This window comes from Leopardus geoffroyi, chromosome A2, assembly GCF_018350155.1.
Source record: "Leopardus geoffroyi isolate Oge1 chromosome A2, O.geoffroyi_Oge1_pat1.0, whole genome shotgun sequence".
NCBI classification, from domain to species: Eukaryota; Metazoa; Chordata; class Mammalia; order Carnivora; family Felidae; genus Leopardus; species Leopardus geoffroyi.
In genome coordinates, this window is record NC_059331.1 from 55,472,804 (window position 1) to 55,491,169 (window position 18,366).

An 18,366-nucleotide genomic window follows, 5' to 3' on the forward strand; every position below is an offset into this window, starting at 1 on the left:
GGGGTCAGAGGGAGGTGGGAGTCTGGGGGATGAATCTGTGCCAGGGCAGAGGCAGGGATGGGAGAGGCAGGAGGCAGCTCGAGATCGGGCTGGACACGAGATGGAGTCATCTGAGATGGGCCACTGCAGGTCCCGGGAACCCTTGAGCTGGGCTGGCCTGACTCGTGGGGCTTTGGGCCGGGAGGCCCCCACACGGCAGCTCGTTCACAGGCCCCCGATCTCCAGACCCTCCCTTAGCTGTTTGCCATGGACAAGGCCCTTCACAAATGCCGTCCTCACAAGTGGCTGCGGGAATTCAGTGCGGTCCTCAGCACAAGGCCACTACGTAGGAACTGCTCTGACACAGGCAGTAAATGGCTGTGCCCCGAAAGGCAGGAGGGAAGGGGAGGACCCCTTAGGAACAGGTGCTGTGCTAAGAAATTTCGTCCTCACAAGAGTCTCGTGAGGTGGCGTTGCCGTTGCTGTCTCACAGGGAAGGCCCAGTCACCCAGGAAGTAGAGGTTTTCTCCCCAAAGAAATAGCCCTGTGAGCCCCCAGACCCACGAGCTCCCTCCAAGTCTTCCCTCCAGGTCCACAGCTCTGCACCAGCCTGCTCCATGGTCTCCTGGTCCCCATCTCGCCCCTCCAGTTCTCTCTCGGCTCACTCTGCGATGTTCCTGCCCCCCAGAACCTTCAGTGGCTCCTGGTTGCCAGCAGAACAAATTACAGGCCCTCCTTTGACACTCCAGGTGGATAAATCTGGTCCTAGCCTCCTTTTCCGTCGTTCTCCTCCATTCTTGCTGCCCAAATATACCGTGTACTCCGCCCCTCCTTGCCCTTGCTCACTCACCTCCCTCCTCCTGACACTTTGTCCAGCCTCTGTTGAAATCCTCTGCACTCTCCAGGCACCACCGAGTGCTACGCTGTCCTTGAAGCCTGGCTGTGTTTCCCGGTATGATGGAACCTCTCCCCTCCTGCACCTCCGTGATGTTTTGCCCAGGAAGTCCTTGTAGCCTTTCCACTTACAGAGGATTTGGGCTTGGTCCAGCCAGGGCTAGGTAAGTCCTGCCTCCCGGATCCTCCATTTGCCCAACTGTGAAATGAGATTTGAGACCACCAGCTGCTTGCTCCCCAAGCCGGTGGGAAGTCTTACAAGAAGGCACAGAGAGATAAGGAGCCATATTATCTCTAAGTTCCAGAAACGTGCAAGGATTTCCCCTGATATTGTCTCCCCAGTAGGCATCCCCTTTCATCTTGGCCAAGAGAACTCTGACTTTGGGGGAGGGAGTAACATGCCCCTGGTGTAGTCCACCTTGAGTGGAATGCACAGTCCCAGCCACCCCATTCCCATAGCCGGTGACAGGTCGGGAGCATTGGCCATGTTCTGGCCAACGAGACATAAGAGAAAGTCAGCTAGGGGCTTTAAGAGAAGGATTTTCCTCCTGGAGAAAAGAAAGGGACACCTCATTGCCCGAGGTGCCTGATATCCTGTCCACCTCAGTGTCCACAAGGGAAGGTGTCACTGACATGCTGAGGGACGGCTTTGTGGAAAGTCAGAAAGTGCTGTGGTTCCCTGGGTCAGCACTGAGCTACCGAGGCCCCTGGGATCAGGGCTGAGACCTGTGTGACAAGAACCAGCCGTGTGGCAATCTAGGGAGAAGCTGTTCCAGGCAGAGGGAATAGCCAATGCCAGGCCCCAGGCAGGAAGGAAGCTTGGTGTGCTCCCGTACCAGGGAGGAAGCATTGTGTGCGCGTAGGCACACGTCGGGAGAGGGGGAGTGTGCAGAAGATGAGATCAAGGGTTGGATGACATAGAACCTCACAGAATTTTAGATTCTATTCATTGTACCCCCAACTTTTTATTAGAAAAATGTCCTAAAACATAGAACAATTGAAAGAATATAGAATGAGCACTGATATTTCCATTGGGTTCAACCACTGTGAATATTTCAGCAGTTTTGCCTTATTTTAGTATATGTATGTGTGTTTTTTGTTTTTGTTTGGCTTAGTGTTTGATGGTAAGTTGAAGACTTCACAACTCTTAACTCCTAAAAGCAAGGATGTCCCTCTATCTAGGCACATTACCGTGATAACCAGAGAAAATGAAAACAGTTCTCTGATACTCAATTTATATTCAAATTGTGCAGCAATTTTTTTTTTAACTTTTGAAGTGTTTATTTATTTTTGAGAGAGAGAGAAACACAGAGAGTGAGCGGGGGAGGGGCAGAGAGAGGGAGACACAGAATCCGAAGCAGGCTCCAGGCTCTGAGCTGTCAGCACAGAGCCCGATGCAGGCTCGAAGTCACAAACTGTGAGATCCTGACCTGAGCCTAAGTCAGACACTTAACCAACTGGGCCACCCAGGCACCCCTGTCCTGTAAATATTTTACATAGCTGGGTCTTCCTTCCTTCCTTTTCTAGAACCAGGATCTAATGAAGGCTTACGTGTTATACTTGATGGCTATGTCGAGTTCTTTTAAACTAGAACAGTCTCCCACCTATTTCCCCTGATGCTGACCTTTTATAATTTTATTCATTTGATTACTTTATTAAATTGAGGTATGTCACCCATACAGCGAACGAGTCTTAAGTCTGCAGCTTGATGGAATTTGCACATAAAAATAATCACCACCCAGATCAAGATATAGAATATTTCCATCCTCCCCAGAGTTTCCCTTGAGTTCTTTCCAGGCAATCCCTACCCCCCACCTGAGGCAAGAACAATTCTAATAGTTATCACTCCAGATTGGTTTAGGCTGTCTTAGAACTTCCTGCAGATGGACCCATATAGCACCTTCTCTCTGGTAAGGTTTCTTTTACTTAGCATGACATCTGAGAGAGTCATCGCGTTGCTGTGAACGAACCACACTTACCTGTCGTCCCATTGAGGGCTATTTGGAGTGCGTTGGCGATGATGAATAAGGCATTGACTCGCGTGAAGAGTCTGGGACGGTTGTGGTGTCTGCTGATTTCCCCGTGGTGTGGCTTAATTTGTCCTTCTGTCCCCTGATTTTATATGAACTGAAACGCCTTGGAGAAGCCAGGTCAAGATTTCACAGGTAGGGCTGTGCTCCTCGTAACACATCCTACAAAAAGGCCCAAAGTGTCAGGTGGTCTTTCTGTTAGTGATTTCTGATGGTCAGGGGGTGACCTCAGATCTTTCCACTCTTAAGGTAAGTTTAGTTTTTACATCAGGGTCAGTGGAGAGTTTTGAGCAGGGGAGTGACAGGGTCTGATTCACCTCTTGTCGAGAGCACTCTGAGTTCCGTTTAGAGAATAGACTGTAGGGGGTCACAGGCAGAATCAGGGAGGCCAGTGGGGAGGCTACCCCAGCAGGCCAGGTGAGTGACGATGGTGGCAGCAGTGGAGGTGGTAAGAAGTGGATTCTGAGTAGAGTCATGCTAGCCTCAGCACCTACATGTGGAGGGGCTTGGTCAATTTTAGTTGTCTGCACTGAGTTTCGAGAAGGCAGAGACCATGGCTCATACACCTCTGTGTACCCAGCCTAGGACCTTGCAGAGAGAATGTCCCCATCATACCTGGGTCTGCCTGAATTTGGGAGCCTGTGAGTTTTGGGGTTTGATGCTGCAATAAAAACAAAAAAACAGAACAAGAGTCTGACCTGGTTTCCCAGCAGCCCTTGCAGCAGCTTCTGATTAATAACATGCTCCACCCTCCTCCCTGAGCATCATGAATCACCAAGGATGCCCTTCTGCCTTCAGGGAGCACCATTCACAAAGCCCTAGAGTGACCATGTGGAGAACAGTCAGGTCTGCCTCCCGAGGACAGAAGCTTCCCAGCTTGGAGCCTAGGTCAGAGAGCTCTCTTTTCCTCCCTGAGGCTGGGGCCCAGGCATGAGGACCGGCCCCTGCACCTGACAGGCTGTCCCCAGCCACCTGGGGCAGCTCCCATCTGAAATTCTGCTTGTGCCAGGGAATATGGTGGGAGCCTAGGTTGCCTGCATTCGTGATCCATCACTGCGTAACAAATCGCCCCAAAGAACAATCGGTATTGGTTGTATCTCATGTTTTCTGTGGGTCAGGAATTCTGGGGTGGCTTAGCTGGCTGCCTCTGGCTTGCGGAGGCACCAGTGGTCTCTCATGAGGTCACTCTCAAGGGGTCAGGCTGGGAGGCTGTCATGAGAAGGCCTGACTGGGGCTGGAGGCTCTGATCTCAAGGTGGCCCCCTCACAGGGCTGTCGGTGGGAGGCCTCGGTTCCTGTGCACAGGCTTCTGCCCCGGTGGTGGCTGGCTTCCCCCAGAGGAAGTGGTCCTAGAGGAGGGCGGAAGCTGCAATATGCAATACCCTGTGACTTAACCTCGGAAGTCACACACCATCCTTTCTGCAATATCCTATCGGTTACGCAGGTCAGCCCTGTTTGGTGTGAGGGGGGGACCGCATAAGGGTGTGCCTACCAGGAGGAAAGAATGACTGGACCCCATTGGGAGGCGTGTGGGCATTGAGCAGGGAAGAACACCACCAACCTTCCGGTCTACTTGCCCGAGCTCTAGTGATCCTGTGTGCCAGGCTCTATGCCTGGCTTTGGACATGCAGGTGTGAATGCAACAGGCCCAGCCTCTGTTAAGCAGAGAAAGAACTCCATGCATTCAGTGGATTCGTTAGGGGAGCAAAGCCCCGTGGGCCACACAGGGATGAACAGAGCCACTGAGCCCGAATGGAGCCTCCTTAGCAAGGGCATCGCACTCCACCCAGAGCCTCGAATACATGGCTGGATGTGCCAGGTGCACTGGGGTGAACAGCAACAACACCTAGAAGGAGAGAGAAACCCCCTTGGCCTGGAAGCAATCAGGGAAGCCCCCGGAGGAGGTGGCATTTGAGCTGGTTTTGACGTCCAGGAGAACATGAAGGTGGGGGATAGTGTCACTGAGGGGTCAGGTCAGATATGGGGCTCAGGCCTGTGACGGGGACCTCCTGAGATACCCTTCAACTTTTACTTGACAACAAAGCAATTAATCACATTCTCTATTGTGCGTCATGGCCTGTGCTGGCCGCTGGAATTCAGCAGTGGATGAAACAGACCTTCTGGTGCTTAAAACTAAGATCCTGTGTCAGGAACAGAGCCTGAAGGTGACCTTGAGGTTGATACTAACAATAAAGCTACCTCCATTTCAGCCATGCGATGTACGTGCATCATCTGATTGCAGTGTGCACCATCACATCCCCATTTGACAGATGAGAGGCTCACAGCTGGAAGGACTGGCCGCGGTCCAGAGCCAAGCCTAATCCCAGGCTTTGTAAGTGGGCGTCGGGAGCCCAGACAGATACCGGTGCGCTAGCCCTCGGCCCGGCTCTCTGGAATGCTCTGGGCTGCAGGAGCTGCCTTCTCTTTCCCACTGGGAGGAGGCCTCCATGCCAGCCTAGGCCTTCACAACAGTGGGAGGAGGGTAGTACTGAGTTGTGTGGCTCAGCCTCTGTGCTCGGGGTCAACCATATGACCGATTAGTGGGGCCCATGAGTCGCGTGGGGAGGGATTTGCAGGGATTGCTGTGAAGCAAAGTGTCTCCGGGCCCGATCTCCTGCCATGGGGGGAGATGCAGAGGCCCTGAACTGCTAGTGGGCCAGTCGGGGACTGCCCTAGCTTAGGGGCCCTGAGTCCCAGAGCCCCCATACAGCTCTTCCCCTTTCCTACCCCCCCCCCCATGTTAGTGGTTAAGGCCATCCATCTCTGAAAGAGTGCCTGAGGGAGCCAGGCATTGTGCTGGGCTTTATTGCCCCTCGCAGCACTTCATGCACAGATGTTCCCCATTTCACAGATGAGGGGACTGAGCTCAGTGAGGTCACATCAGTTGTCCCAAATACAGATACAACCCCAAAGCAGGACCTGTCAAAATATGCCTTCAAAATACCAGTCGGATCTGCCTCTCCTTTGCCACCATACCTGTCCACCTTTATCACTGGCCTGGACGATGCACAGATTGGACAGGTGATGTTCCTAAACATCATATTTTAACACAGCTGTACCTTGCATAAGTTTGACACTGAATGCTCTCTCTTGGACCTTGCCTTTCTCCCTCTGCAGTGTGTTTCTAAGGTTCACTGAGTCAGTATGTGTAACTCACGCTCGTTCATTTTTCACTGCTGTGTAGTACTCCCCGGAAAGGCTCCAGCTTAGTCTTTTGTTCCTGATTTTTCTCCCACTGGTCCAGGTGGGTGTGATTTTGGTTCCCATATTACAGATGGGAAAGCAGGCTCCCAGAGGTTAAAGAGTTCATCTGGGATTAGCCGGCTTCTAAGTGGCAGAAAAAAACCCTATTGAACACTGAATAATGTGGCTCACATACTCCTTTATCTTTGGTTTTGTGAACAAAAAGGAGAAGAGACCATGCAGCTGGACTAGACCTAGGGCTATGTCACCTCTTGGGGGTGGCCGGGAGAGGAGGGGCCTTGAAATGGCATTGATTGGGAAGGTGGTCCTGTGGGCATAGACCACCCCAGCCCCAAATCCTTCTGTGGCCTCTGTCCACTGCATGGGAAGTGCATACAAACCACAGGGCAGACTGTCCTCCCTGAGGCACTTGCTGCCAGGGATGCTGAATGAGAGAGCCAGACTCGACTCTGGGTGTCAGTTTCCTCTTCTGTGACTTGGGGATAACTGTTGTACCTGCTCGGAGACAGGCTTGACTACTGTTCAGGAACATCTGAGATTTAACGATCTCATGGTTCCTCTGATTCCTATTTTGTTCAGGTTCATTCATTCATTCATCCATTCAACAAGCATGTGCTGGACATGTGCCATGGCCAAGTGCTAAATGGGGCGCTGAGGGCCCGACAGTGACGAAGAATTGGGAGTCAGGATGGAGCAGAGGACACAGCCGCAGCCATGGTAGGTGAGGACCCGTCACAAATGGGGAATGGGCTATGTGAGCGTGGGCCACACTGCCCTCTCTGCGGCTCTCTGGAATGGGCTTTGTGAGATGCCCAGACCCTCACTTGGCTCCAGGGAGGTGAGTCGTGTCTCCCCTCCCCCGCCCCGATCCGAGCAGAGCAGCACCTCCAAGGCAAGCCTGCAAGGGCCACCAGTGAGCATCCCGGAGCCCAGAGTTGCCGGTTGCTGGCACCCTCCCCGTGCTGGGCAGGCTCTAGGATGTGGCTGTGGACACAATCAGTCAGTCAGCTCATGGCCCAGACATGCAGGCACGTCACCCCAAGGACAGGGGCCAGAGGAAAACCCCCTTCGTCCTGTCTCCTTCGCTCTCCCTTCCTCACCCCCCTCCGCCACTCCACTCCCAGGGGAGAGGCAGCGGCTTCCCTCAGAGTTTCCATAGCCGCCCCTGTCTGCCTACCCACCAGAGACCATCAACCCTCGGCACCTGGCACAGGCCCCCGCCCATCCTGCCAGGGGCGGCTGCTGCCAGGGGAGCCTGCCCACCCTCACGTCTTCACTCAGGCACGAGGCACTGGCTTGACACCAACGTGAACCCGACAGGAAGAGCCAATTCAGGTCACCCTCAGAGACGGCTCAGGGCTCAGGCGGGCCCCTGCTGGGAAATCTTCTCTGGGTGTCACCGGGGACCCAGGGCCCCAGTGGTCCCTTCCATCCCTACCTCTATTGGTTTATCTGTTTCGGCCCCCATTTTTTCTGCCTCCCATGTCCCCCACTGCTTTTGGAAAGACCCCGCTGTCAGTTGATTCTGGCTGAACAAGGGTCCCACCCTGGATGGAGATATGGCAAGTTGATTCAGGAGCTTGGAAACTGGGTCCGACAGCCTGGGGCTGATCTTGCTGCTGCCATTCTCGGGCTGTGGGGCCTCCGGGCATGCCGTGTGCCCTGCGTAAGCCCTGATGTGGGATCCGATGGGATGACGGAGGGGGCAGGGCCCGCACAGGGGCTGGGAAGAAGAGGCGAGTGGGCCCCACCCCCTTTGCTGGAGGGCTCGCACTCATGACTGCAGGGCAAATGCTGAAGGCCAGGGGAGGGAGGGCCAGGGAGGCCAGGTGCTGAGGTTGGTATGGCTGGTAAGTGCCCGAGGGGGCAGCGAAGAGAGGGAGCCAGGGAAGTATGGGAACAGAGAGGGAGAGAAAGAGGGGAGTGAGAAAGAGGCAATCACCAAGAGAACCAGAGAGAGAGGAAGGAAGGAGGCCCAAGGAGGTGGGATGACAGTCATTGGGGTGCAGAGCCCGGAAGACTTCATGGAAGAAAAGGCATTTGAGCTGAGCCTAGAGGATGCCTGCCAAAGAGTTAGATTTTGGGGTGGGGCCTGGAGAGGGCCCAGTGAGAGGATGATCCAACCAAGAACACAAGGGTGAGGAGTACCGCCAGTTGGTGTGTCTCAGTGCCAGCAGGGAGGCCACTTCGAAAGGGTTCTGGCACCTGGGTCCACTGTCCCCCCCACCAAGAACTCAGGCTTCTTCTCCTTTCCTCCTTGCCCCCACTGCCAGGGGGGCATTTCACACTTAAATAGCTGGGCTGAGAGTTTTGCCAAAATTTCCCAGAGCTGGAAGGATTTGGGGGTAAAATCATTTCCCAGGTAGGGAAACTGAGGCACAGGGACCGGCAGTGGTGGGTGAGGGTCTAGACCTCCTGCCTCCTGGATGGCATTGTTAACAAGATCACAGCATCAGCTGGTCAGAATATCCTAAGCTCTTTCTTCCAGAATGGACACAATAGAACTGGCATCTCTGAGAAGAGAAACAAGAGGCTGAAGCCACTTGTTGTAGTGTTAGCTGTAACAACACTAGCAAACGAGAGGAGGAGGGGATCACGGTATCCACTCTGTGCCAGGCACCGTCCTAGGCACTTAAAAGTATGAACTAATTCATATTTCACAAGAGCTCTGTGAAGCAGGTGTTATTGTCCCCATGGAATAGATGAGAAAAGGGAGGCACAGGGAGATGAATGCCAGGAACTTGACACCCAGTTGTCACCCCAGGCCACGCAGAGAGAACGCCCATGTTCCCAGGCCTCGCACCAGCAGGTCTGAGGAGAGAGGCTGAAGAGCAGGAAATGTGGGGGCTCCGAGGGGGCAGGCCAGGGAGGAGCCTGGGCCTGTAGAAATCTCCAAATGAGACCCCAGCCTCTGAAGACCGGAGGCATCACAGAGGCAGAGAGAGACAGTTGGAGAAACTGAGGCACACATGCGGCATCTGCCTCCCCGGCCACCTCTTCCTGGGTGTCCCGTGACACTCGGTTGCCCTGAAACTTCCGAGGCACTTATCCTTCAGCAAGCAATGTCCTCTGCCCTTAGCAACTGGCCCCTCCTGTGAGCCTTGGGTTTAACTGCTACTTTGAAGTTCTGCCACTATTTTGAGTGTTTAGCAGTCTTAGGAGTTGCAGATAAAGAGAAGGGTCCCAGACCCTGGAAACTCCATGGATGGCCCACTTTTTTTTTTTTTAAAGATATTTTTCAAGTTTATTTATTCATTTTTGAGAGAGAGAGAGAGAGAGAGAGAGCAGGGGAGAGGCAGACAGAGAGGGAGAGGGAGAATCCCAAGGCGACTCCACTCTGTCAGAGCAGAGCCCGACCCAGGGCTTGAACCCACGAAGCCTGAGATCATGACTTGAGATGGCTCACTTTTGAGTTAGTGGAGATGGAAGGCACTTCTTACCCCCTTTTACCTACTGACTGATGTTGGGCAAGACCCAAAGGCCTCAATGATCGCAGCTGTTGGACAAGGTGGTCTCTGAGATATTTCCAGCGGGATATTCTCTGTTTTGGGGATGTTTGAATGTCTGGGTGGCAAAGAGCCATTGATATGTGCCTCATTGATCTGAGAGATGGAGAGAGACCCACAAGGACAGCAGGTACCACACAGGTAGAGAGACAGAGAACAAAATAGAGAGAGAGGTGGTGGTGTGGGAGAAGCAGATACAGCTACAGACAAAAGTACAGAGAACAGAGAAGGTGAACAGAGATGTGGGGGTGGGGGGAGAAAAATCAGAGTGAGGGGGTGGGGAGCACAAAGAAACCCAGCCAGGCCTGCCCCTCCCTGATAGCAGGGACAAGATCCCTCACCCAGGAGCAGCTGGATGCAGCAGCTGGAGTAGCCTTGGCCTGCCAGGCCCTCTTCCGTGCCCGCCACTTCCGGCTTGGGCCTGGCAGGGCCCCTGAGGTGGGGGGAGGGGAACAGGTGGGCAATGTCAGCTGTGAACCAGCACATTGCCCCCACATCTGAGTAGGTAGATTTCAGCAAATGTTCCCTGCTGTGTGTAGGACAGAGTCACCTACTCACGCCTCTCGCTGCCCCTCTTCCTGCCCACGTTCTCTATCCTTAGGAGGCTGCTCACTGTCCCACAGCCACGTTCCACCTCTGGACCACTGCAAGGATTGTTTCTACTGCTTAGGATGCTCTGAGCCCCTGTTCCTCTTCTTGTGTAAGATGCTGTCGTGGTTAATTTTATGTGTCAGCCTGGCTGAACCACAGTGCCCCAGTATATGGCCAAACATTATTGTAGATATCTCTGTGAGAGGGTTTGGGGATGAGATTAATATTTCAAAAGGTGGACTTTGAGTAAAGCAGATTGTCCTCCAAACGTGGGTGGGCCTCATTTAATCAGGTGAAGTCCTGAATAGAACATAAAACTGACCTCCCCTGAGTAGATGGTTTTAGACTTGAACTGCAATATCAGCTGTTCCTGGGTCTCCAACCTGTTGCCCCACTTTGCAGATTTTGGACTTGCCAAATAATCATAATTTATTTAAAATAAATCTCTTTTATATATACTTTCTATCGGTTCTCTTTCTTTGGAGAGGCTTGACCCATACAGACGTCCTTCAAAAGGCACTTCCTTCCTTGATTCCAGGAGTCCTCTACTTTCTCTGGTCTATTCTAGCCCTTCCTGCTGCCTCAGTTACATAACATTTGTCACATCATGTGCCACTAAATTATAAATTGGTCTCCCTTACTGGGGAGTGAGTCCTAGACATTAGGGACTGGGGACAATTGACCAAGTCCTCAGCACAGCCCAGCACAAGGCCTAGCACAGAAGAGATGTTGGCTGGCTGGATAGATGGAAAGATGGATGGGATGGGTGAACGGATGGATGGATGCAGGATTAAAGGAAGGGAGGAAATTAAGAAAGAGAGAAGGAAGGAAGGGAAGGAGCAGGGGAGGAAGAGTGGGCAAATAGGTGGATAGAGGGGCAGATGGATGGAAAGTAGAGTGATAGGTAGGTGGATGGATATGTGGATGGATGGATGGGTAGATAGGTGGGTGGGTGAATGGGTGGGTAGATGGGTGGATAGGTGGATGGATGTGTGGATGGATGGATGGGTGGATACATGACTGGATAGATGGATGCATGGATAAAGAGGTGGATGGATGGGTGGATGGATGGATGGATGGATGGTTGGTTGTATAGATAGGTGGATAGATGGGTTTTGGGTGAATGGACAGATGAGTGGGTGGAGGTGTGAATGGATGGAGGGGTGGGTTGGTGTGAATGGATGAGTGGGGTGTATGTGGATGGATGGAAGGATGAATGGGTGGGTAAGTGGATGCATAAATGAGGCAAAGCCCTTATCATCAAGAAGCCCCCAGGTGAGTAGGAGTGTTACCCTTGTTCATAACTCACTTCCTCTTCAGGCAGAAAGGCCTAGGGGTCCCAAAGAGGACCGTGCCAAAGAGGACTCTCTTAAGGAGAGTGATATTCCCTTAGTCAGTGGCAGTCCCACTCAATCCTTTCTGCAGAGGCTCTACTATGTACCTGGTCTGTGCCAGGCACAGAATAGGGCAGTGGGTGTGGGCTTCGGAATGACCCAACCTCAGACTCAGTGTTGCTGTTTGGACTTGGACAAGGTCACTTTCCCTCTCTAGGTCTCGTTTCCTCATCCGAAATGGGCATATGGAGATACCACGTCACTAGAGGGTTAAATACATATGTTCTGGAGCGAGACTGCCTGGCTCTGTCATTTGTTCGTATGTGACCTTGGGCTGGTCACATCACCATCCTATGCCTTAGTTTCCTCATATGTAAAACAGAGAGAGATTCTGGCATTGCTTTTCAGATTAAATGCATGAATATATATAAAATGCTTGGAACAGGGCTTAGCACAGAGTCATTGCTCATAAATGTTAGTCGTTAACCCACGTCACAGTGCAGTTGGAAAGAGAAAATGAAATCATGCTGGTGAAATATTTGGCCGGGTGCCTGGATCATCAGAACCACTTGATAAGTTGTGTTATCCTGAATCTCCAGCATGATCCTATTTTCCACTCGGAGAAACTGAGGCTTTAAGAAGAAAGGTGACTTAGCCAGGATTAGGCAACAGATCAGAGGTGGAGGCCTTGATTCGGGCGCAGGCCTGGCTGACCCGGGGCCCGGAGCTCTGTCCAGGAAGGTGGCAAGCCTGAGGCCTTGAACTATGAGTAATATTTCAGCAGGTGACAGGACAGGGCTGGCCCAAGAGGCCTCTGGGCCGGAGGCCCAGCCGGGAAAGCACGAGGCCTCTCTGGGGTGTCATACGTCACGGGGCCCGGCCAGGGCACCAGCGGAGGCTGCAATAGAGTGGCCGGGAGGAGGTGAGGACAGTGAGGCACCACAAGAGGCTTCGGGCAGGGAAGGAGCTGGTCACACATGGGGCCTGGAAGCCGGGGCGACAGGCGGGGGCTGTGGCAATGGGTGGGTGAGAGGCGCCAGCCACCCTGCCAAGGTAGCTGTGTTCACAGAGCGTGTGACCGGGTGAATTTCTCTGTTTGTGCCAAGAGCAAAGACAGTGCCGAAAACCACCCCGCAGAAAGCAGGCTTTCCTCCCTGTTTTGGACTCACACAGATGATGACACCAGTGAACACGGCCACGGCAGGCAGAGTGCGTGCCAGGCACACAGCTCACAAAGTCACTGTGATGACCTCCGAGGAAGCAACTGTTACCGTTCCCACTTTGCAGATGCGGAAACAGCGGCACGGGGAGCTGAGTGCCCTTCCCAAGCCCACGTGGCTGGTCCCTGAGGTCTGACCAGCCTCCGCCCAGCCCACCTGCCCAGCAGCAGGTCATGCCCTCGGTTCCCACACTGTGGGATGTTCAGAGTGGAAGGGAAGATGAGTGGGAAAGAATGGGAAGGGCTTTCGGGGTGACGGTCCCAGCTCAGGAGGAGGCTGAGAGGTGAGAGTGGGCGGTGGTGGGCACAGGGCACTGCAGAAGCGTCTGGGGCCCTGCCGTTGGTGTTTGAGCCAGCCAGGGAACAACAGCCATGCGTGTGATAACAGCAGCTCCATATCTCGTCCCAGCTTTGGAGACAAGAACGGTGCTCTGCCCATTGCACGGGTGAGAGGTAGGTATCATCGCCCATTTCACAGATGAGGAGACTGAGGCATGGGTCAGGGGCAGAGGGAATCTGGGGCTTTTGGAGTCAGGGCGATGGGGAGGGCTGGTTGGGAGGAGGGTGCCGGGCCTGAGAACTGCTCCAAGTAACAGGACAAAGCCTGGGAAACCCGATCGCATGTTTACCAGCCTGGAGATGAAAGACGATGCTGCTGCCAGGGGGCTTACCAGCGAGGCAGGTAGCAGCAGGCCTCCTGGAGCAGGCAGAGTGGGCGGCCCGGGCCAGTGTTTCCCAGGCCGTGATTTCTACAACTCACCAGGTTTATCCAACCTGCTTGCTCTGCACCGGCTCCCTCTGTAAAATGTTTGCCGCGGCAGAAGGTAACCCCGACTAGGCCCTGGGCCCATCTCTAAGCTCAACGCTCAAAACAGCCCTCAGGCCAGGTGGGGTCCCGCTGCTTTCCTCACATGGATGGGTGAGGAGACATGGCAAGAACTGCCTGAGGGCACACGGCAACAAGGACGCAGAGCTGGGGTTTGAACCAGGCCCACCTGGCCCCAGGGTCCCTGGGCTTACACTTCGCTGCCACTTGACACTCTTGCTTAGGTCAGCACATTTAAAAAGAAAAAGCCACGTCACATCCGAGAAATGGCTGTTGTAAACAGAAGGCACCAGAAAAACAAATACAACGAAAGACAGAATGTGGCCTTGTAATCTTCTCTAGATGCTGTGACCCGGGAGAGTTCAAAGCCAGAGAGACCTGCCTCTGGCTTGCTAAAAGGACAGAATACCAAGTGGCCAGAGAGGCATCCGAGACACCTAGCCCTGCTCTGAGTCCCCAGAGGACTGAAGACATTAGCAAAGGGAAAAGTTCTCTCCCGGGTGAGTCTCTTCTCCTTAGAGCCAGGCAAGCCTGTGTCTGCAGCTCTTTTAATCTCTGAGATGATGCTGAGCGTCCCCACTTAACAGGTGACAGGATGGAGGCTTCAAGGTGTTGGTCACTGGCTGGAGGTTGCCCAGCCAAGCTGGGGATGAGCAGAGGCTGTCCAGCCTGCCCGGATTTCTGCTTAGACTCTTGCAAGCACTCACGTCATCAGAACCTGCCTGCTCCACAGCCCCCTGCAAGGAGACCACTCCTTGCTCGGCACGGGAGGTCAGGCCGAGGCAGCCTGGTCCTGCCCTGGGTGGGCGAGGCAGGGCTGGTCCGATGGCAAGAAGCCAGTGAAGCAGGGTGGGTTCTGGGAGAGCCCATGACTGGGAGGGGGCACACACGGAATGTCACCCAGCAGAGACCCTTCACTACTCTATCCATGCTGTCTCCAAGCACCGCAGGGACCAGCCTTCCATGTGGGCCTGCCTGAGAGGCAGTGAGAACTGGCCACTTTTGGCAGATAAGGAAACCAAGGCTCAGAGCGGGGGAGTCTGCCCAGATGGCACAGAGCAGAGCCAGGATTCAGACCCAAATCCACGTGACTCCTCATTCTCTGCCCATTTCTCAGTGCAGTCCCGTCCCGACAGGCAGACAGCATGAAAGATCCCTTCCTTCTGAGGCTGGAGCCTTAGATGGCCTCCACTCATTCATCCATCATTCATCAAGGACTCCCCAGGCCTGCTGTGGCCAGAGGCAAGTGCCCAGGGACACAGCAACAGGTGACACATGGCCCCCACCTGACAATATAGCTGTCTGGTTGGGAGACGGACCCCACGCTTGACCCTCTCATGAGAGGGGGAAGCACAGACCCTGAGGAGGCCCAGGGAGGCAGCTGACTCAGCCCGGGTCAAGGAAGGTTTCCTGGAGGAGGAGAAGCCCAAGCTGAGATTGGAAGGAGGAGGAGCAGGCCTTGTCCTGAGGCTTGAGCTTTGCAGAGCACTGAGAGAGAAAGAGTATGGTTCCTCCTGGAACTCACAGACCGGTGGAAGGTAGGAAGGACATGCACAGGGGAAGAAATCCAGTAACAAGACCAGCCATCCTCCCTGGGGAAAACAGGAAGGACCAGCCATCCTCCTTGGGGAAAACAGGCACCCTTCCAAGGGACTGGGAGGGATCCCAAGCCCCCTCTAACTCTGATAGCAAGGCCTCAGCGATCACCTGGCCCTGGGCTGGGCCCACAACAGGTGCCAAAACAAAGTCTCGTCACAGAGCCGCCAAAGGAGAGTGCTGTTGTATGTGTCCTGCACATGAACAAGAGGGCGATGGAGGTCCAGAGAGGGCACTAGACTTGTCCAAGCTCATACGGTAGCTGACATGGGCTCATACCCGGCTCCTTCCTTTCCTTTCCTTCTTCATGAACCCCCACCCCAGTACCATCTCAAGGAGGCAGGCTGTTTCTCCACAGATCAACTGGGTACCTGCTCAGGTCCATGTGGGTCTTGAAGTCTCAGGGACGAATAATAATTGATAATAGCAACAATAACCTGCTAAATGTTTTATGTGTATTACCACTCACAATACCCACAAAAACCTTATGAAGTAGATACTGTTTCCTTTTATACCTGTAAAGAGGCCCAGAGAGGTAAAGTAACTGGCCCAAGGCCCCACAGCAGGTAAGTGACAGAGCGGTATCCCAGCTCAGGCTCTGGAGCCCCTGCAGAAGCATGAGCCTCTGTGTCCTCCTCAGTCATACCAGGTTCTTAGGGACCGCCCAGTACATCAGGACAGACGGACACATCAACTCTCTAATTGCGTGGAAGATGCCCCGGTGGGGGGAGAGTGGCCCAGGTGACAGGGGCCAGCCCCATCTCCAGGCATAGATGATCCCATGTCCCAAGTTGTACTTTTTCCTTAAGAACCCTGGGCCCTGAACTTCAATTTGCGTCAGAGGAGAGAAGAAACTGACGACCTTGGCCACGCTCTGCCCTTAGCCCCTGGGCGGGGCTGGGCCAGCCCCCAACCAGTGCCTGGCTCCCCACATTGGAGCACGCACCCCTTCACGCCATCCTGCTTGGCCCGAGGGTTGGCAGGCGGCGTTCTCAGCCTCCAGGTGTGCTTTGCCCACACCTGCCTCTACCAGCCTGTTGGAATGTAGGGCCCTGGCAGGGCCAGGAGGCCCAGGTGTGGTGAGCGAGGCCTGAGCCGATTGGGGAAGGGGTCTCCCGCAGGGAACTGGGGATGGCACGGGAATTAATGACCGTCGTGTTTGAATTCTGATGCTAAACTTCCTAACAGGGAAATTCTGGGCAGATCTCTGGACCTCACAGAGTCTCAGTTTCCTCATCTGTGAGGTGGGCAGCTAATGCCAACCCCCCGGTTTATGCTGTGGCTGTTGAAATGAGAGAATTTGAAAAGCAACGAGCACATGTCAATTATCATCTCAATAAAGCTGGATATTAATGAATGAATAATAATAATACATTAATTTTTTAAAAAGCACCTAGCCAGCACCAGACCCGTGGTCGACACCCACAAATTATGGTTCCCATCCCCATGTGAACCTGGACTGCCTTCCAACCTCGCTGGGTGTTCACCTTCAATTAGTGGGAGTGACAGCCTAAAGCTCTGGGGTCAGGAGTCTGAAAAGCCACCTGGGATCAAGGGGAAACAGGTCACAGTTAATGATGTCTGTCAGGAACCCAGGAGAAGACAGACAGGTTATGTGTACCACAGAACTGCCACTTTCTCCTCTTCATCTTATCTTCTCTCTCTCCAATTTCTAATGGCATCTCTTGCACAACACGTCCAGGAACCAGTCCCTTCTTACCATAGCCACTGCTGCCACCTGGCCCAGCCACCATAAGCTCTCTCTTGCTTCCTCTCTTGCCCTTCAGGCTCCTCTCCCAGGCCCAGAGGGATCCTGTTCAATCCTAGCCAACCTCGCCTTCCTCTGTTCCTCTGCTTCTTTTATCCTGTGGGGTAAAAGCCGTCGTCCTCGCAGTGGTCCTCAAAATCTGTTCGGTCTGAGCCCCGTCTGAGACTCGCTCCCCTCATCTGTTCTTCAGCTGCACTGGCCTCCCGGTTGTTCGGCCCAAGTATAGGAATACCCTTGCCTCAGGGCCTTTGCACTTACTCCCCCCAGCCTGGAATGCTCTTCCCCCAAATACACATGACTCTGTCTCACTTTTTTGGCCTCTTGTCGGTGAGGCCTTTCCCCTATTTAAAATGGCAGCGCCTGCCTCTACCCCAACACGCTCAGTCCCTTTCCTGCTTTAGTTTTCTTTTTAGCAGTTACCACTTGTTAACATGCTGCATATTTTCTTTATGTGTCTTTCTTATTATTTATTCCCCCCTCCAGCTCTGCCTCTAGGCTCAAGCTCTATGCTCCAGAAATCTCTGTGCTCCCTGACTCCTGGGCCCTCGCACATGCTGTTCCCTCTGTCAGGAAGACAATACCTCCCCCTTCTCTGCCTCTCTGTCTCGCTAATTCTTCTTCATCTTTCAGGTATCTGCTTAGTCCCTGCCCCCCAGTTTCTGGAACAGTCCAGATCAGACTGTGAGCCCTCAAGTTCAGGGGCCACATCCACTGTGTGTGTCATTTTCTCTGCAGCACTGCCTGGGGCCTGGCACACTGTGGGTCCTCAATAAATGCTCAGTGAGAGGTTCACCCACACTTGGAAGCAAAAGAGCTCATGCCTTCTGATCCTAAAATCCTTTCTCTTCCCACACTCCTGTTACTATTAACTCCTGTTACTAATAGCCTGTTACTATTCCTTTACAGAGCACTTTTGTGTTGTTATTTCCTAACTGCCCCATAAGACTAGCAGCTCAGAGGTTGCTACTAGGACTGACTCAGAGAGGTGAGGGGACATACACCAGGTGGCACAGCCTTGCCTTTCCTGGGCAAGGAGACAGATGTCAATGCCAGAGGCCCGGGAGATCCATATGGTACAACCAAAGGTCTGAAGGTGAGTGGGGGTCTGCACAGAAAACAGCCAAAACAAGTATCAGTGGCTAAACCATGGGATCTGAAGGATTGCCCACATTCTGGAAGTCTGTATTGTTTGGGCTCAACTGCTGAGAGGAAAGAGGAGGCAAGGCCCAGGGTGAAAAAGAAGAGAGGAAATCTGGGCTGGTCCTGCCCATGCCAGCCCCCTACCCCTGACCCTATAATTCCCTCCTGCAACCTCTGCATGGAATGCCTACGCACCCAATCCCATCGGAACATCTGCCCAGAATGTTCCAGGTCCTTTCTGTGTTTGGAAGGGTAGATGCCAGTTAGCCCCTCTTCTCCT